The 20818-nt window shown below is 47.1% G+C and overlaps 1 protein-coding gene across 1 annotated transcript in view; it reads left to right on the forward strand.

The window, feature by feature from the left end:
- CCT6B (chaperonin containing TCP1 subunit 6B) overlaps positions 1–20818 on the forward strand; it is a 244710-nt gene that overhangs the window by 173359 nt on the left and 50533 nt on the right. The window contains exons 9-10 of the mRNA XM_082370934.1: positions 19997–20041; positions 20375–20532. The gene's annotated coding sequence lies outside the window, so the exon portion shown is untranslated. The remainder of the gene's footprint in view (positions 1–19996; positions 20042–20374; positions 20533–20818) is intronic.

Raw genomic sequence — 20818 nt, forward strand, 5'->3', positions numbered from 1 at the left:
GCCCAGGGCTGTGTTCAGGCTTGGGACTGAGCTGATGGAGGTGGCAAAAAGGTCAGGAAGTTTCCTCTGGGAGCACTGGAAGCTGTTTTGCCTCCCTTTCTCCCTCCCCTGTTTCCTTTACTCATTCATTTATTTGTTCATTCATTCACTGGATCATTCACTCGCTTGTCCATCCATCCTCCCATCATCACTTCCGCATTCATCAAACACCTACTGGACAGACGTCAGGCTGAGATCTGGCTCCTGGGAGAGCATCAGTCCATCAGGTGCGCTTGCTGTCCATTCAGGGTCCCGGTGACCCGCACCTGCGTTGCAGCTCTTAGAGGCAGGCAGTTCAGGCTCAAGCCGGGTCTGCTTCCTAAGTGTGAGCTCTTTCTCCCACACCTGCTCTTCTCTGACTGCTCTGCCTCTGCAACGTCACTGGGGTCATCTGCTCTCCCCCTCCCCCTGCCCTCCCCTGGCCTACTTCAGGCCTCACTGCCTTTCCAGATGGCCTCCTCCTAACTGGTCTCTCCCTCCTCACCTGTCCTCCGTATTAATGTTCCAGTCCAGTGGTGTCACTGTCCTTCTCAGAAGGCCCCAGTCGCTCCCTATTGACTGAACGAAGCCCAGACTTTTCATCCTGGCGTGCAAGACTTGTTGCCTCTAACTCACTTCTTGGTCTTGTCTTTGTCTTGTCCCGTTTATGCATACTACGGGAATTAGTCCATTTCCTCCTACCCAGCTGCACTACTGGACTCGCCATCGCGAAGTTGGTTTACTTATGCATCTCCCTCTGCTTTGTTTACTTACGCATCTCCCTCTGCTTGATGACCACGCCGTGTCCACAGGTACAGATCTTACCTATATTAAAGAACACGTTTAAGTCCTGCTTGCCTCATGACTCTTTCCCAGTCCCGTGCCTCCCCCAGCTGGAATCACCTCTCCCTCCTCTGGGCCACAGAGCACTTCACCAGAGTTTCCATTAGGACCCTCACACTTTGAAGCATGGAATTTATGGACACACCTTGAAGTTCCTTGAGGTAAGCAGCATGGCTTGGCCATCTCTGCATCCCTACAGTCCTTGCACAAAGCTATGCATGTGACACGTCCTTCATTATCTCCCAGTGCTCTTAGTCTTCCACTGCCCAGAGGTGATCCTCTTCCAGAAAGGCAGCCTCAGAGGCTGGAAAGGTCCCTGGACTTGGAGGCAATGCTGTGCGGTGGCTAGTGGTACTGGCTCTGGGCAGACAGACCTAGGCTAACTCCACTGACTAGCTTGGTGACCTTGGGTAATTTACTTCTTCAGTTTCCCCATCTATATGAGGGCAGATATTGTGATGTCACTGGGTTATTAATGGTATGGAATTAAACACACGTGAGTCCCTAATCACACTGCCTGCCGCTCTGGATAAAATTCCACTCTTTGTTATCAGATCTAGTTACATCATTACCAGCTGTGTGGTCTCAGGAAATAAATTCACTTTCTCAAGACTTGACTTTCTCATCTATAAAATGGGAATAACCAATCCCTCCTGGCTTGGCTTGGGATGTTATTGAGAAGGTTAGATAACAGATGTTTTGTAAGTTAGTGTCTGTGAATGGCAGAATCCCAGCTTGACTGTTTAATGAAGAAATGGGAATTTCATTTATTCACATAACCCAGTCATAGGAAAGCCAGGACCGGTGGATCTGGGCACCTTCTTTTCATCTCTCATCTCTCTTTTCGTGCACATGACTTCATATTTGCCAGTGAGAAAGGCTGGTGCTCTGCCCACAAGCAGTTCTACCCACCCTCTGGCCTCAAGAGTGAACAGGAAAGAGGGTTCTCCCCAAGTCCCAGGAAGAAAAATCCTGGGGAAGGCTCTGATTGGACCAGCCTGGTCACATGACCAACTGTGTAGCAGGAAGGGGAAGGAGCACTCAGTGATTGCAGTGGGGGAACACAGTTCCCTAAGTAAAGGAGAAGCTGTTACTAGATGAAGGGGACAGGGTACTGGGCAGACAAGTGGAATGGATGTCCCCTCCAGCCACGAAAGCACTTCATTCATTCATCCAAGACATGTTAATTGAGCACTTCCTGTGTGTCTAGCACTGGAGTGGGCACTGAGAAAATTAAGATGAATAAAAGACTATCATTGCCCAGAGCACCCCCTAGTCTAACGAGCAACTTCTGTAAAGTCTGCTTTAGAGTTACAAGATGGCACTATTTCTATTCTTACTAATATATGACTTACAGTGTTGTTGAGACTGTCTGAGAGTCAGGGGAGATGGGAAAGAAGGAAGTGTAGAGATCAGGATAGGGGATCACAGAGGCCAAGAAAGAGAGAGACCACTTAGTTTGTGACAGGTTATTTTTGCATATATTTTCTCATGTCATCTTTGCAATAATCTTTCAAAGCAGGAAATATAATCTGCATTTTAGACGTAAGAGAGGGGAAGCTTGGAGAGGAAAAATGACTCCCAGAGGTCACGCGGCTAGAATGCTGGGATTTGAACCCAGGTCTGTCCAGCTGGATCACATGCTTTTTGCTCAATCCCATGGAGTGGCAGGGGAGGGCTGGCCAGTCCTGGCCTTAGGAAGGAGTCTTTCTTCCCTCCTTGGAACGAAGGAGAGCATGCCTAGGAAGTGGCTGCAGCTGGCAGCTGGGAGACTCAAGTGTGGAATGAGTAAGTGGCCAATAGAGAAGATAATTCAGGAGGCAGGATTGAAAGGGAAAGACCCTTGCAGGGGGGTGTGTGGGGAGCCTATGCCTGAGTCCCCCTCTCCCTCTCCTACCTCACCCGTTCTCCTGTTCAACCCAACTCCAAGTGGCAGATTTATTCGTTTTAATTAACAGCCCCAATGCTGGGAAAACATCCAAATTCCAGCTCTCAGCATCACTGGATTTCCACAGTAAGGAGAGTGAGGGGGTGATGCTGGGAATAGTAATGAGTAGGAGTGGGACAGCAGGAGAGGTACCCTCCCTGCCTGGGCCTGGCCTGGGACCACCCGCCCCCCACCCGCTCTTCCTCTTGCTCTGACTTGACCCGGGGCTTGCTGGAACTAAAGCTGGGCTGGCCTTAGGGAAAGGCGGAGGTTCAGCCCAGTGTGGGGTTATGGGGATTGAGGGCACTTGACTCTGATCTCAGCTCGCCTACTGTGTGACCTTGGCTAAGCCACTTGACTTCTCTGGGATTATTGTGAAATTCATCTGTAAAATGAATAGGATGATTCGAAGCCCTCTAGGGGTCCTGGCAGCTCTAGACTGTGATTCTAAGTTTCTTGCAGATCTTCTAACTGCTCTGCTTTCCCAGCTCCTTCTTCTTCAGGGAAACTCCTTAGTTTCCTCTATTGGACTCTGCTCTGCACCTAGGGAGGTCTTCCGGTTTAAAGTCTCCACTTCCAACTGAGATCCAGTGCCTTCTCTTGGAGTCCTGAGCACTCCCCCTTTTGAGGTCTGTCAATCTTGGGCTTGACCTTGGCTCCCTTAGTCCTAACTGGGTGGGGGGTCTCACGCAAGTCTGCACCTGTTTCCTCATTGCACGTTAGGGATGACAATGCCTGTTTCCAGGGCGTGCATGCGTGGGGCTAGATGTGGTGGAGATGCAGTGAGGTGACACTAGTGCAGCGCCTGGTACATTGATTCACATGGGACCCACCCATGACCACACAAGGCTGGGAGCCACCCATGGGCCCTTTCCTTTTGGGGGCTCCTCGGAGCAAAGAACAGAGGGAGGGGCTGCTGTAGTTAGTGGTGACCAGCAGCCACTGGTGTAGGAAACCCTCGTCCCCAGCAGAGGCCTGTTTGGAGGGAGCTCTTTACGTTCCACTTTGACCCTTCCCCCCACTGTGTAAGCTCCTCATCCTCAGCTTGGGGCTCCCTCACACTGTGCGGAGATCATGCAAAATTATTCAACTAAAATCATTCAGCAGGAAAGGCAACTGAGTAATCAGGGTTTACTGCTGAGAAGCCCTGGCCTTAACCTAGGCTGGGAAGCAGGAGCCCAGCTGGGCTGAGAGGCTGGCTGGTTTCAGCGTTTTCTCAAGACAGGGAATGCAGGGCCCCCCCTGGGCACCTCTCCTCCAGCATGTGGTCAGCAGTGAGTCCCAGGAGTCGAGTGACCAGGCAGTCTGGTCCCACGTCTGCACCAGGCCTTGTAGGTGGCTTTGAGCAGGGCCCCAGCTTTGCCGGCTGGAATTGCTGGTACGAGCAAAGGAGTTTGGAGCTCACAGCCATTGTTCCTGGGCTCAGAGAAGCATTTTCCCTTCTGGGGTCTGGAGGGCAATGGGGAAGGGAGACAGAGGAGGAAGCGAGGGTCAAGGGTGGGAGAGCAGGAAGAGGGGGAGGGAGTAGGGGTGCGGGAGGAGAGCCAGGAATACTGTGGATGTCAGCCTGTGTCACGTGAGCTATGTGACTTGCTCGTAGTGTATTTACTCCAAATGTGTGTGTATCTCTCCATCCCTACCAGGAATGCAGTGGTGACCTAGAGGATCATCAGACGTAAATGTGCTCACCCCTCCCTTCTCCCAACCAGCCATCCAGCCATCCAGCCATCCATCCATCCATCCGCCAGCCCACCATTTATAGGGTTCACCCTCCACAGCTGGCTCTTTGCAAAGAATAAAAAAGTAAAAAATAAGATGTTAAAGTCTTCAAAGTCAAGCTCCTCCCCTGTCAAAACCGCTCTTTCCTATCTTGGATTTTGGCTCTACCATCCACTGAGTTTCTCCAGCTGGAAACTGCAGCCTGTTCTCTGAAACCTTGCCTGCCTCTGCGCCCTCACCCAATTCTCATTTTCCCTTTTAATTCATTTCACCTTCCATCACCGCTAACTTTCTTTGATAACTTATCCACCTCTTCATTCATCAGCACCATTCCCTCCCAGCCAGGGCAGAGGGGAACCAGACCTTGGGAAGAGATTGACTTTGTGTTGATTCCATGACAGGACTGAGCATAGAGTGAGAATAAGGACCGTGGAGTCAGGTTGGTTCTGAGCCTGCCTCTGCCGCTTCCTCGCAGTGTGGCTTTGGGCAAGTTGCTGAAACTGCACGCCTCAGTGTCTTCCTTTGGAAAATGGAGGTGTTAATATTGCTTCTGAATGTGTGAGAGGCTGGTTCAACCTGAAAGTGAATGCCAAGTGCAGCGCTTGGCACACAGTAGGGGCTCAGGGGTTGCTGGCTCCACCTTCCCACCTTCCCCCTTCTTTCTCCCTTTCCTCCATTGTCATGCATGTCTGGACCCTCAGTCTGTAGAGCCCTGGGACACCAGGTCTGTGCAGGCAGGGGACCTGAAGTCACATCAGAGCTCATGACAGCAGAAAGGAAAAAACTCTGCTTGGCTTCTGTGTTGTTACTTTTTTTTTTTTTTTTTTTAAACAGGAAAAACTCAGAACTGAGCAAAAGGCTCACCAGGAGGGCAGGGGAGAGGCATAAGCCTGGAGAACCCCAGGGTGCCCCCATAGATCTCCAGGCAGGAAACCCCCAAACTCCATCTCCAGGGGAGGCAGAAAGAGGCCCCCCTGAGTCGCAGCATCCCAGCACCACTGCTTACCTGGAACGGGGACGAAGGAAACAGCACCCTGCCAGGGTGTGTCCAGGTGCCTTCCGCCCCCCACCCCTGCACACACACGTTTCCCCAGCGGAACTTGTTCCTGCTAGGTTAGGATTCTCGACTGTTCTGGCTGGGTGGCTTCAATCCTCTACTTTCCAATCAGGAAATTGAGGCCCCCAGAGGGGAGGGGATCTGAAGCCATGCCTCTTGCATTCAGTGTCTTCATTCTCTTGAATTCCCAGGTGAGTGGGCTCAGTACAGGGCAGAAAAAAGAGCTCCCATAAACGTCAGGATGTGATTTCCCTGAGTGGGGAGGGAGGAGCTGGCATGGGGATGGGTGACTTCTGGCAATGTCCTAGTTCCTGGGACCTGGAAGGTGGTTTCCTGGGTGTTCACTTTATATAACTCATTAAGCTCTACAGTTATGGATTATTCACTTTTTGGTATTTGTGTTATGTTTCACAATAAAAAAGGGTTTAAAAACCCTAATACATCTTGCTGAAATCAATTACACGTACAAAAGAAAGCTAAAGAGGCCTCAGGTCTGTGGAAACCCCCATCCAAGTTCCCGCTCCTGGCAGGTGGTCTGTGCCCCAGCTACTCCCCACCCCCGGGAAATGGGTACAACCATCCTCACCCCTCACCCATCCAGGGAAGTGAGCCTGGGGTAGGGGGGAGCAGAACATTTGCTAAGGGCCCCTATTCTGTTCTAGGAGGGTAATGGGTTTTGTGGCTTCTGGATGAGGGTCGGGGTGAGGGTGCCATGAGGACGAGGTTGTAAATGCTGTCTCTGGCCTCACCTTCAAGGCCATGTCCAGTCTATGAACTCACTGTACTTCTAAACTTCAGGGCAGTGGTTACTGGGAGTCAGGCAGCCAGGGTACCCTCTGGGTTCTACTTTCCCTTTCTGTAAAATGGGAGGATTGAGGGGAAGCAAAATGTATCTTTTGGGAGTGTTTCCTAAAACACCTAGATTCTGTTCACCAAGGGGAAGTGTGTCACCCAAAGGCTCAGAGAGGTCATGTGACCTTCCCAAGGTCACACAGCATTTAGTACAGCTCTGAATTGATGATCCTGTTCCTAGACTTCTTGGGGAGGAGCACCTCCTCCCTCCTACCCCTTCCCTCTTTTGCCTTCAGCCTGAACCCTTGTAGGGCATAGGTCAGGGCTCTGCCTGAGAAGTTGCATTACTCTCTGTTGTCCCTGGTGATGCAGGGCTGGCCCTGAGCACTTGTGACTTTTACGTTTCCTGAGATTTAAGGCCAGGCCGGCTGGTGGGCTCCACCTCCCCAGGCTGTGGGCAGGAGGAGGGGGTATGATTCATCTCTTCTCTCCTGGTGCTTAATAAGAACATGGCTATAAATGTAACTGGGCTGTTTATGAGCGCTAAGTCAGCCTCGCAGTTGGCTCCCAGCCCCCTCAGAGCCAGCCTGGCCCAGCTTCTGCTGCCTCTCCCTGGAGAAGCAAAAGGGGGTTCTCCCCTCAGGCCCCCGACCCTGGGAACCTGGAAGCCTCGTGCAGTAGGGGTGGGGAGAGGGGGCAGTCTTGCTTGGATATTATTAATTCAATTATTATTATGAATTCATTCAGTGTTTGCTAAGCACCTACTGAACATCTGTCAGGCACGGCACTAGGGGCTGGCATCAGGGCTGGGTAATTTCTGGTGTCAGCCTGAAGGAGCTTGCTGCGTCTGGCAGAGACTCACGAGAGGGCAGGCAGTGACGATCTCTGCGAGAAACAGCCGTCAGCACGGGCCCTGAGAGCCGAGTGTAGTGCCCTCACCTGCTGTGGGACATGGCAGCTGGGAGAGATTTCCTGCGGGAGATGACGGGCCAAGATGGAGGTGAGGGTCAGGGTGTCCAGTTCTGGTGGAGAGACAGGTACTCCAGGCAGAGTCTGCACATTTAGAGGATAAAGGTTTAGGGACTATAGGAGAAGAGTGGGGGTCAGCGAGCCTGGAGGTTGGTTGGTACTTGGGAAGGGAGGTACTTGACTGGGAGGCCACAGGAGTGAGGCCACACCCGGGAGGCTGGCCTGTATCCTGAGGACCGTGGGGTCCCCTGAAGAGCTGTAGAAGAGGTAGGGATTGGGAGAGGTTTCGACAGGTGTCTTAGAAAGATCACTCTGCCAGGTGCATAACCACCTCCTGCCCCCTATCAGATGATGTCGCCTCCTTTTGCTCAGAATCTTCCAAGGCGCACCACCATGCTTACAACAAACCCTGTGTCCTCATGTGGTCCACAGGGCCGAGGGAGACCTGGCCCTGCTTGCTTGCTCTTCTCCATCAGGCTGGGCTGTGGCTGCTTGGACCCGCCGAGCCTGTCCCCACCGCAGAGTCTTGGTCCTTGCAGGTCCTCTGCTTCCCTTCATTCAGGAATCTGCTCAGAGGTCATCTTTTCAAGAGGGCCTCCCCAACCATCCTTTCAGAATCTCTCACTCTGCTTTCTTTTTCTCCAAAACACTTATCTCCTCCACATGAGGTTTTATTATGGATGATGCATTGTTAGACAGTCGTCTGTTACCCTAGCCACACGTCGGCCTCACGGAGGCAGGAATGCTCTCTCTGTGTCTCTGGTCCCAGCACCTAGAACATACCTGGCCTATGACCCACCCTCAGATATTTGTGGATTGAGTGATGGATTGTGGTCAGGGCAAGGCCAGGGCAAGGAGGTCTCCCAGGGGACCACGGAGGTTGTCAGCATCTCTGGGGGTGGCCAGGCCTCAGGAGGCTGCTCCTCCCTGATGGGCTCTGGCAGGGCTGAGTTCTGCAATGACGTCCTGCCCTTACACTCGCACACGCACGTACACACACACACACACAGTCCTCCCCTGCCTCCACACACACTGTAAAAACAGCTTTACTGCTTTATGTCGTTTGGTCTTCACAACTTCCCTTGATTTTGATGAATGTAAAGCAAGGATGATGCTCTTCTTAGAGCTGTCTCGAGGATTAAATGAGTTAATATTTGGAAAGTGCTTAGATCAGTGCTTGGAAGACAGTAAGCCCTCCAATATCAACTTTTTGTTATTTTTAAGGCCCTCGAGGGGTGAAATGACTCATCCCAGGCCACATGGCTAAGAGGTGTGCAAATGGGGGCGGCTCACACCCAGGTCTCCTGACTCTTCAACCAGTGGCCTTTCCATTTCTCCTCATTGCTGCTCCCCTGGAAGCCCCTTCCCTCTTCTTCTCCTTTCCTGGCATTTGGGTGTGTCTAAGCCAGTCTCAAGCCCTGCCGGCATCACAGAGGGCTTGGCCAATCCACAGAGGATCCTCCTACCATACATACCCTAGGACTTGAAGGCATGCTAAGTCCCAAGCCCCAGGTATCACAAAGTTCACAGGAATCTTCTCCCTTGAGTTCTTCTTTTTTTTTTTTTATAAATTTATTTATCTATTTATTTTTGGCTGTGTTGGGTCTTCGTTTCTGTGCGAGGGCTTCCTCCAGTTGCGGCGAGCGGGGGCCACTCTTCATCGCCGTGCGCGGGCCTCTCACTATCGCGGCCTCTCTTGTTGCGGAGCACAGGCTCCAGATGTGCAGGCTCAGTAGTTGTGGCTCACGGGCCTAGTTGCTCCGCGGCATGTGGGATCTTCCCAGGCCAGGGCTCGAACCCATGTCCCCTGCATTGGCAGGCAGATTCTCAACCACTGCGCCACCAGGGAAGCCCTCCCTTGAGTTCTTGAGGTCTGCACTAAAGGCGAGTTCTGCAATGCCTGGCAACTGCATGACCCCATGGAGGAGGGGGAGGGAGGGAAAAAGTCAGACCTCTAGGTCTCTGCTTTGAATACCAGGACTGACTGCTCCTGGGAACCTGCCCGCCCAGCAAGCAGACCTGTGAGCCAGCTCACTCCACTGCCCCCACTGATTGCTCTCTACTCCTCCCAGCTCCCACACCCTGCCATGTTCCCTCCTGGTCTCTCACCATTTCACAGAACGGAAGCCTGAAGTCTAGAGAGGACCACTTGCTGAGGGCCACGTAGTGAGCTGGCCAAGAATAAAATGCACGTGTCTGGCAGGGGAAGCATTGGGTTCCCCAGCTGGCTCTGCTGATTTCTGGCTGTGCAATCTTGAACAGGTTTCTGAACCTCTCTGAGCCCCATTTTCTTCATCTGAAGAATAGGAAGAATAATGTCCACCACATTGGCTTGTTTTGCTTTGTCTTTTGAAGCTAGAATGAGACAACTGGCATAAATCACCTGCACAGTGCCTGGCACTAATAGATGCTCTGTATATGTTAATTCCCTCCCTTTCTACTTTTCTCACAAATCTAGAAGAGGCAGTTGAGTTGGGGGTGGGGGGAAAGCAAAACAAAGCAGAAAGCTCATTGAAAGATCCAGTCTCCAGGAGCCTCTCAATCAGTGCAACTGCAGATCCAGGCCATAGTATCATTACTTAACGAATTTTGCAGGAGAAAAAAAAATCAAAGGATAGCTGCAAATGAAAACCAAACAGAACAAAACCAATACTCATTTATCTAGAACTAGTTTGCTGTCAGAGGAGGGACAAGTCCCTTCACCCGAGGACCTGTCAATTCCAACTGTGCAGAAAGATGACAGGCAAGAGATTCACTGTCTTCCTGAGCCTTGGAGGATGAGGGAGAAGAAGAGAAGGGGGGAGTTCAGCCAAAGAAGCAAGAGGGAGGCCCCCGCCAACCTGGATGATAGAGGTGTTGGGCAGCACTTGGTAGACACTGTGATTTTCCCTCATCTGGCTGCGGAGCCTTGCTCAATTTGCAAAGACCTTTCTGGTTCTGCCAAAAGGCCCAGGAAGGTCCAGAGAAGCAGAGCTATTCACTGGCTGAGGTGTGAACCCCAGGGCAGGGCTGCCATGAACTGTTGGGCAGGTTGTACACAGCACAAAGACTCCTAGCCAAGAGGGCAAGTGAGAGCTGTTTTCTAACATGTTCTCCCAGAGGAAGAGGTGTCCTTACCCTTGGATGAGGCTGAGAAGCTTCTTACATTGGGAGTAAGTCTGCTTGGACTCAGGGTATGAGGAGGGAGGGAAAACTTCTTCAAATCAACCCAGGAGCCTGGATGTTTTAGGAACTTGTCATATTGCATTCTCATCTGTCTCTTACTAGAACTGTGAGCTCCTCCAGGGCAAAGCAGTATCCTCATTTTTTTTTTTTGAAATTGTCCATGTTTATCCCAGTACTGGTCACTTGATGATTGTTGAATGAATGAATGAATGAATGAATCTGGGATGGACAAGAGGGGAGGAATAGGGAGAGATGAGGGAGAGTGAAGGAGGAAGAAGCGTTGAGAAGGAGGGAAGAAGGAGAAAGTGTAATGAGGAACTAGGGAGAACATGCAAAAATGAACAAAAAGGAGATCCAACTGAAGGGCAGGGGCAGGGCTGGAGAGATGGAGAGTGAGGCTGAGAAGGTTCAGAGGGAGGGAGCAGGGCAGGGGTGGAGGCTGAGGAGCTTGGAGGCCTGACAGGCCTGAGGTGGTGGGAAGTTTGGGATCCCTGCCTCTGATCCTGAGGTCACTGCCTGAGCTCCTGGTGAGCCACATTCATCAGCAAGCCTAGGATGTTGTTCACAATCCTGACCTGGAGGTCAAGGCCATGAGCTCTCAGTGACTCCTGCTCCATGGGTTATTGATGAGGGAACAAGTTGACAGAAGGTGCCCTATATCCTGGGGCATCATTCTTAGGACTCCACCTTTGCTGTTTCTTCTTTTAAAGCAGCTAAAAACTTGGTAGCTGAAGCCCTGCAGGGTCCTGGTCTGATGGGGTGACTTGGGATACCCTTTTCATCTCTTGGAGTTGAGGCATTTTATAACCGGCTTTGGGCTTTTTGCTGATTCCAGCTCATGGGGCTTTCTATTGGGCCAGATTGGAACCAGGGGGTGTAATTACGTTCCTGCTTTTGGTCCCAGGTTCCCTGGGTTGCGGGGGTGGGTGTGGATTCTGGCTCTGCCACTTACTTACTGAGTGACCTTGAAGAAGTTAGTTATAATATATGTACTTTAATTCCTAGAGCAACACTAAAAAAAGCTATAAAAAGAGATATTGTAAAGTGTACAATAGATAAATTTAAATTAAATACAAAAAATGTTTACCTAACCCAAAATACGTCAGAAAAGGAGGAAATAGAGAAACAAATACCAAAAGAATAGAGGGATTAAACAGGAAACTGATAAAATGGTAGGTCTAAAGCCAAACACATCAATAATTATATTAAATGTAAATGATCTGAACACACCCATTTAAATGTAGAGATCATCAGAATGGATTAAAAAAAAAAACCCTGGCCCAAGTATGTGCTATCTTCAAGACACTCACATCAAATATATTGATGTAAATGGGTTAAAAGTAAAAGGATGGAAAAATATATGCCATGCAAATACTAATCAAAAGAAAGCTGGGTTGCTTTGTTAATATCAGATGAAGTAGACTTCAGAGCAAAGAAAATTACCAGGAATAAAATGGGTTTTCACATAATGATAAAAGCATTAATTCACAAAGAAGACTAAGAAAAGTCTAAATGTGGATTCATTTAACATCAGAGCAAAAACTGACAGAACTGGAAGTAGAAATAGACAAACCCATAATTATAACTGGAAAAATTAAAACTCCTTTCTCAGTTATTGAAAGAACTAATAGACAAAAAAAAAAAAATCAGTAGAAATGAACAACACAATCAATCAACTGGATCTAATAGTTATTTGCATAACATTCAACCCAACTAAAGTAGAATGTACATTCTTTTCAAGCGCACATGGAACATTCACCAAGATAGGGGAAATACTGGGTCATAAAACAAATCTCATCAACATTAAGTAGAAATTATACAAAATATGTTCTCTGACCATAATGGAATTAAACTAGATATCAATAATGAAAAGATAACAGGAAAATCTCCAGATACTTTGAATTAAACAACATACATTTAAATAATCCATGAGTCAAATCAGAATCCTCAAGGGAAATTAGAAAATACTTTGAACGGAATGAAAATGAAAACGCAATGTATCAAAATTTGTGGCATGCAGTTAAAGCAATAGTAAGAGGAATATTTATAGCATTAAACACATACTGGGAAAGAAGAAAGGTTTTAAATCTATAATGTTAGGTTCTATCTTAAGAAACTAGAAAGGGAAGAGCAAATAAATTGAAAGCAAGCAGAAGGAGGAAGATAAAGCACAAATCAATCAATCTGAACCCCATTCAATGATATTGAAAACAGAAAAACAATAGAGAAAAATCAATGAAATCAGAAGCTGGTTCTTAAAAATATCAATAAAATTGATAAACCTCTAGCAAGACTGATAAAGGAAAAAAGAGAGAGAGAAGGAGGGAAAGAGAAGACAAAATTACTAATATCAGGAATAAGAGAAGGGATATCACCACAGACATTAAAAGGATATTAAGGGAATAATATGAACAACTCCAGTCACATAAATTTGACAACTAGATGAAATGGATCAATTCTTCAAAAATCACAAGCTAAAAAAAAAAAAAAAAAAATCACAAGCTATCAAAACTCACCCATGACAAAATAGATAACCTAAGCAGTCCTATTGTTATTAAAGAATTTGAATTTTTACATAGAAAATCTTTCAAAAAATACATCTCCCAGTCAAGATGATTTCTCTGTCAAATTCTTCCAAACATTTAAAGAAGAAATAACAAATTCTACCCAATCTCTTCTGGAAAATACTACCCAACTCATTTTGTGAGGCCAGGATTATCCTGATACTAAAACCAGACATACAAAGCATAAAAAAAGAAAACTATAGATTGATTTTCTTCATGAATACAGATACAAAATTTCCTAACAAAATATTAGCACATTGATTCTAACAATACATAAAAAGGGTAATACACTGTGACTAAGTGCAGTTAATTACAAGAATGTCAAGCTGGTTAGATACTTGAAAATTAATAAATTTCAGCCACCATATTAACAGTCTAAAGAAGAAAAATCACATGATCATATAAACCAATGCAAAAACACATTTAACAAAATAGAATATTGATTTATGATACAAACTTTCAGGAAACTAGGAATATAAGGGAACTTCCTCAACCTGATAAAGGATCTCTTTAAAAAACCCTACAACTAACATCATACTTGATGGTGAAAATAGAATGTTTTCCCCCCTAAGATCAGCAACAAGTCAAGGATGTTCACTCACCACTGGAAGTTCTAGCCAATGCAATCAGGAAAGAAAAAGAAATAAAGGCATGCAGATTGAAAAGTAATGAAGATAACTGTCCCTACTGAAGGACCAAATGTATGTCTATGTAGAAAATTCTAAGGAATCTACAAAAACAAAAACTCCTACAACTAAGTGGCAGTTTAGCAAGGTTGCAGGATACAAAATCAACACAGAAAATCAAACATATTTCTAAAAATGAGAAACAAATAATTGGACACCAAAATTTAAAAACAGTGTCATTTATAATAATAGCTTCAAAAATATGAAATACTTATGTATAAATTTAACAAAATATGCAGAGGTTTAGCATGCTGAAAATTACAAAATGCTGATGAAAGAAATCAAAGAAGGCCTAAATAAATGGAGAGACATATAATGTGGATATATTGGAAGATTCAAAATAATAAAGAAGTCAATTTTCTCCAAATATATCTGTCTATATTGATTTAAGGCAATTCCAATGAAAATCCAGCAGAATTTTTCTTGTGGTGATAAATGGAATATTTATAAATGGAATATTTCCTGCCATATCAATAAACAAAGGATGTCACAGTCATCAATGATTGCAGCCCTCTAACGTGAGCCGGTGAGCCCCTAGGAAACTCAGGGCTGAATAGAATACCTGCCATCACGCAGCCATCAGACTGCAGCCACTCCCTGCGGTGAGCCCTGAGGAAACTCAGGATGTGAAAATACAGGATACTGGCCCCAGATAGCTGAGGTGAATGTCAAAGGAATGATTTCAGTGAGCCCAGACTCTTGAATCTTCCCATACATTGAAAAGCGCTAAATTCCTTAACTTGAGATATCTGGTTTTCTTTCATTAACAATAATCTTTTGACATTCTGACTACCTACCCTTTTGTTGCAAAACTCCTATATATCCTGGGTCCTCCCCCTGCCTCCTCTCAGAGTTATATGAAACGCTGTCTCCTGGGCTGCAGTCCTCATTTTGCCCCAAATAAAACTTAACCCGCAGCTCTCACGTTGTGCATTTTTTTAAGTCAACAGTGGATATAGATGAGCTGATTCTAACATTTTTATGGAAATGCAAAGGAAGTAGAAGAGCCAAAAGAATTTAGAAAAAGAAGAATAAAGTTGGAGGACTCACAGTACCCAATTTTAAGACTTAAGATAAAGCTTATACAGTAATCAAGGCAGTGTGGTAATGGTAAAAATAAAGATACACATGCAAGAAAAAAAAAAACATAGATTAATGGAGCGGCATAGAAAGTCCAGAAACAGACCTATACAAATAAGATCATTTGATTTTTGACAAAAATGCAAAGGCAATTCAATGGAGAAAGGATAGTTGTTTTTTTTTTTTCCTCCATAAATGGTATTGTAATAGTTGGGCATCCGTATGTACAAAAGTGATCCTTACCCTAAGCTTCATACCTTATATAAAAATTCAATAAAAATGGAGCATAGATCTAAATGTAAAACATAAAACTATAAAACCTTTAGAAGAACTCAAAGGAGGAATCTTTAGTGATTTGGGGCTAGGCAAAGAATTCTTTGATATGACACCAAAAGCATTATCTATAAAATAAAAATTTGATAAATCAGACTTCATCAAAATGAAAAATTCTTGCTAAGTGAAAGACACTACTAAGACAAGATACTAGACTGGGAGAAAATATTTGCAAATCACATATCTGATGAAGGATTTGTAATATATGTATATATATATGTCTCAAAACTCAATAATAAACAAACAACTTGATTAAAAAATGGGCAAAAGACATCTCATCAAAGAGAATATATAGATGGCAAGCAAGCACATGAAAAGATGTTCGACATCCTAGCCACTATGGAACTGCAAATTAAAACCACATTGAGATACTATTACATACCTATTAGAATGGCTAAAATAAAAAATACTGACAAAAAATAAGCGCTGGTGAAGACAGGGAGAAACTGAAACTCTCATACATTGCCGGTGGGAATGCAAACGGTACAGTCACTCTAGAAAACAGTTTGGCAGTTTGTTATAAGACATACACAGCATACAACCCAGCATTCCCACTCCTAACTATTTACCCTAGAGAAATGGAAACTTACGTTCACACAAAAACCTGTATTTGAGAGTTCATAGCCGCTGTACTCATAATCACCCCAAACTGGAAACAGTCCAATTGTCCTTCGATGGGTGAATGAATGTAGTACACCCATAGAATGAGATACTCCTCAGCAGTAAGAACTATTGATACATATAACACTTTACATGAGTCTTGAAGGCATTATTATGCTGAGTAAAAAAAACCAGTCTCACAAGGTCACATGTTATGTGATTCTATTTATATGACATTCTGGAAAGGGCAAAATTATAGTGAAAGAGAACAGATTAGTGGCTGCCAAGGGATAGGAGTGGGAAAAATACTTAAATACAAAGGGGCAGCGTGAGGATTTTCTGGGGTGATGGAATTGCTCTGTAGCTGTGGGAACATGAATCTATACGTGAGTTAAAATTCAAAGAACTGTCATCAAACAAAAGCTAATTTTATTCTATGTTAACAAATTTTTTAAAAAAGGAAAGAAAAAAGAAGTTAAAAGGGTAGCAGTACCCTGGCAGGCCAGCAGTACCCTGGCAGGCCAGCATGCTGGAATCTCTAGGGATGGGAGAAACAGAGTTGCAGAGGGATGTGAAATCACAGGTCCAGCCACCCTCCCCATCAGGAGGTCCCATTCCAGAGCCATGCCTTGGAGGTACTAGGTTTTATTTTCATAAGGAAAACAATTTCCTTTCTGATTACCACTTCCCATTATCACCATCCATCTGGTCCAGCTTGGGGGCCCTGGGAAACCCAACATTATCTGATTTCACACATTAAAAATATCGATTAAAAAAATCATGGACATTTGTCTCCTCTATCTCAACTTCCTCTCAGGGAATCTTCTGCTGTTCCAGCCACAATTGCCCATGTTAGAAAACAGGGTGGGGCTTCCCTGGTGGTGCAGTGGTTAAGAATCCGCCTGCCAATGCAGGGGACACGGGTTCAAGCCCTGGTCTGGGAAGATCCCACATGCCGTGGAGCAACTAAGCCCGTGCGCCACAACTACTGAGCCTGCACTCTAGAGCCCTCGAGCCACAACTACTGAAGCCCGTTGGCCTAGAGCCCGTGCTCTGCAACAAAAGAAGCCACTGCAGTGAGAAGACTGTGCACCGCAACAAAGAGTAGCCCCTGCTCGCTGCAACTAGCACCGCAACAAAGAGTAGCCCCTGCTCGCTGCAACTAGAGAAAGCCCGGACACAGCAACGAAGACCCAACGCAGCCAAAAAAAAAAAAAAAGAAAACGGTGATATTTTGATGCTTCCTTCCTCACCCGACCTCTGTAAGTCAATTAGAAGTCCCTTAATCTGTTTTGAATCTCCATTGCCATCTTCCCCAATTCAGGCCACAATCCCTGCCTTCCCTGCTCTGGACCATGGTAACAGCCTCTCACTGCCCTTCCCACCACAGTCCTGCGGCTTCCATCCCTTCTCCACACTGTAGCCAGAATGCTCTTTCTGAAGCATCACTTCCTCACCTCCCTGCTTAGAGCCACATAGGTCCTGGCGGGGGAGGGAAGCACAACTTCTCTAGCCTGGCCCTGGGGGGTATGGCCCTGGGGGGTCTGTCCCCTTCCAACCTCAGTTTCATTTCAGGCTCTCTAGCCAATGCCTTCTTCTCCTGGGAGTTTGAGCCCCACCCATTCTCCTCTTGCACTGTTCCCTTTGCTTGGAATTACCTCCCACCCCCTTTACTTGGTTCGTTCCCACTCTTTTTTCAGTCCCACCTTGGATATTTTTTCCTCCTGGAAGTTTTCCTTGACTTCATCCTATAGCCCAGTAAGTGCCTGATATTAAGCTTTTGATGGCCGAGGTATCCATTTCACAAGACGTCCATCTTGAATAAACATAGTGCCAGCTTATGACACAGCTACTAACACAACAACTGGATAAGGAATATAAGAATTAAGTTGCCCCACCCAGGAAGGGCTCTTTTTCAGAAAGCCCTGGGTAACGTAGATAATACACTGCTTGAAAGGCTCTGCTTATCCCTTCCCACATACTAATTCCTGCTCTTATGCTTTAAATTACCCATAAGGAGCAAACCCAGAAAACCCTAGATACTCCACATTTGGACCCTAATAAACAGAGCCCCAGGTCTGTTCTCACTCTCTCCCCACGACATCACTGTATGGCCCTCCAGCGCGCTGTGTACCTTCCAAGACCTGTGAGTGATACATCTTCAAAGTTCCCTGGTGGTTTTTACTGAAGTGAGAGTCCTGGGATGACAATTAGAACCACAAGGGCCGGTCCAGCCACAACATTGGCCCTGGTGGGGGAAGTGTCTGTGGGGCTCGCTAGGAATAATATGGGCCAGGTGAAGGCCTCAGGCATTCCTAGCTGAGAGCCTCCCCATCTATAGGCTGGAATGGACGAAACAGTACCTCTATCTGGGGCCCCTGGGCCCTCTGTACCTGCCTCCTTTACCTCATTTTTAGAGGGTACTGAAGTAGTCTGTTAACGTTTGAAGATGCTTTGGGAGCAGAGTCTGGTCTGGTCTCCCATTCTTTCCACAGCACATGCCTGTTGCAGGCACTCAGTACCTGTTTGTTGACTGAACGAGTAACATCAGGCCTCTTTCTATGTTAATCCTGAGAAGAGGGGGATTTCACAGTATCAGGTGCGTCTCAGGTGAGCATCCATTGCATACATGCACATACATACACACACCGTCTAGAATTTGCTGGTGACTGATGACTCAAGAGTCTACCAGGGAAGTGGGGAGAAGATACCCACGCCCCTTCCTCACTGCAAACCATCTGTGGCCGTGTAGGAGGATTCTGGGCTGGGTCAGAAGCCTGGGGTGCGAGAGCTGGCTCTCCCACCAGCTCCCACCGTGACCTGGAATAAAGCACTGCCGCTCTCCAGACCTCAGTTTTCCATCTGTCCAATGGGACCAGTGAAACCTGCCCAGCCTGAGTCTCAGATGGCCTGGGACGGCAGGTCTGAAAGCTGGGTGGGAACTTTCAGCCTGGATCAGTGGGATGACCTAGAGGGCAGGCTCTGCGTGGAAAATTCATCAGTGGTTAACAGAGAGTTGTTTATAGTCACTCTCAAAATGCTCAGCCAAAGCCGGACAAGACGAAGGAATGTTTGTGGGATGGCAAACTCTCCTGGCCCCCATTTTCTGTCACCCCCTCTTAATTACAGGGTGAGCCGCTGCCATCTTCCCCCCTCCCTCACCAGCGTTTTGTTCAAACCCCTAATTTGTCAGTCAAGGAAGCAACAAAGCATTAGCAATGTGTGGAATGTGCCAGGCTAAAACGTGGCTTTCCTTCAGCCTGGGGCCTTGGTGGGAAGGGGCGTGGAGTAATTTCTCTGCCCGTGGACCTGGAGCGGAGGGCAGTGCCTTTCCCCTCTCACCTTTTCATTTCTGCACGGAGCGCAGGCTTCAGAATGAAGGCAGGCAGCCCGCGCGCAGTGGGCTAATGCTGTCCTCTGATAGTTGCCATTAATAAAACATTGCATTAAATCGGAGTTCGGAGGGGATAATTGGAGCCATTTATCATGTCTGCAGCCAGAGAAAGGGTTGGTTCATGGGCACAGAGGCTGGTGACCAGGCACTGAAGGGTGAGTTGAGAATTTGTGAGACTGGGAGAGCCTGGGAAGAGGCCAGGTGATCTAGGTTTGAAGCCTCTGACCCTCCCTGGGGTTTTAAGGACCCTCCCTTTGGCCTAAATGGAGTCTCTGAGGCCAGGCTCTGCTGCCAGACAGGAGAGGTTGGAATACTGGCCCCATCACTTAGTACCTGGGTAGGTTCTCTAACCTTTCTGAGGCTCAGTTTCCTCATCCGTAAAACAGAGATAATGCTAACACTTACATCCAGGGCCTTGCAAAGATTACCTGAGCTAACGCATTTGAAGTGCTTAGCAGTTACTTGGCACACAGGAAGGGCTCAGGAGAATTGGTTGTTATCTTTGTTAGTTTGGCTGGCTGAGGGGAGCATGGGGCATAAGATCTGTGCCACCCACTTCCAGGGTGAAGGGTCACAATTACAAAGTGGGGAAAGCACGCGTTTCACTCTCAAGCCGACCACTGGGCACTTTCAACCCTCACCACTCAGCTACTTCCTCACCAGGAGACCATGGACAGGTCACACAACCCAGCTGACCCTATTTCCTACTTGCAAGATGGGCATGTCCCCAGCCACTTCACAGAGCTACTATTTAAGGGTCAAGTGTGAGAGCAGGTGTATAGCTTCTAGCACAGCGCTTGTCACATGGTGGGACTCAATATGTAATAAGGCTCCTCCTGTCTCTCTTAGAAGAAAGTTGCCTCCGATGTCAAGCAAAACATGGACTCTGTCAAGGTATGAACAGGGCAGAAGGATCAGTTGGACTCAAGTGGTGAATGTGGCTCAGGTTCAGCTGGATCTAGGGGCTCAAATGATACCACCCATAGTAGATTGCATTCCTGGCCCCAAATCTTAACCCCTCTTTGTGTCCACTCCCTTGGTAATGGGACTCTACAGTTCCTTCCACTTAAGGGACAGAGGGGATTTCAGTTCCTTTGGACTCTGGGCTGGGCTGTGTGACTTACTTTGGCCAATGGAATGGGGCAGAAGTGACAGTTCTGAGTCTAGTCTTGAAGAGATTGAATATTTCTCCTTACTCTCTTGCCCCTTTGCCATTCTTATGAGAAGATCGAGCTAGACTGCTGGCCCAAGGAGGATGAGAGCCACGTAAAGCTGAGCCACCCAGCCACCAGCGCCTGCAACAGACTGGCCCTGCTGAGCCCGCCCCAGATCAGCCAAACAGCAGCCTACTTGCACCCACTTAATCGCCTAAAGAATTCCACAGGGTAGGTACAATCATCCCATTTTGTAATTGAAGAGCTGGAGTTTAGAGATGAAATGTCTTGCTGACCCTAGAACCTGCATTTTGGACCACAGACCCAGAAAACTACCCGGGGAGCATGTCCTCAACAGATGGGAGACAGCCTCCTGCAGATCTTTCCTACTCTGTTGATTGTGCTTAAGGAAAGTGGCAGCCGGCACACAGCAGCTGCTTGATAAATGTCTCCTGAGTGGACAAATATCTTGTCCGGTAGCCTGTAACCCATGTAGGTGGGGAACGACCAAGCTTCA

Source organism: Balaenoptera borealis, assembly GCF_965194805.1.
Source record: "Balaenoptera borealis genome assembly, chromosome: 20".
Classification (NCBI taxonomy): domain Eukaryota; kingdom Metazoa; phylum Chordata; class Mammalia; order Artiodactyla; family Balaenopteridae; genus Balaenoptera; species Balaenoptera borealis.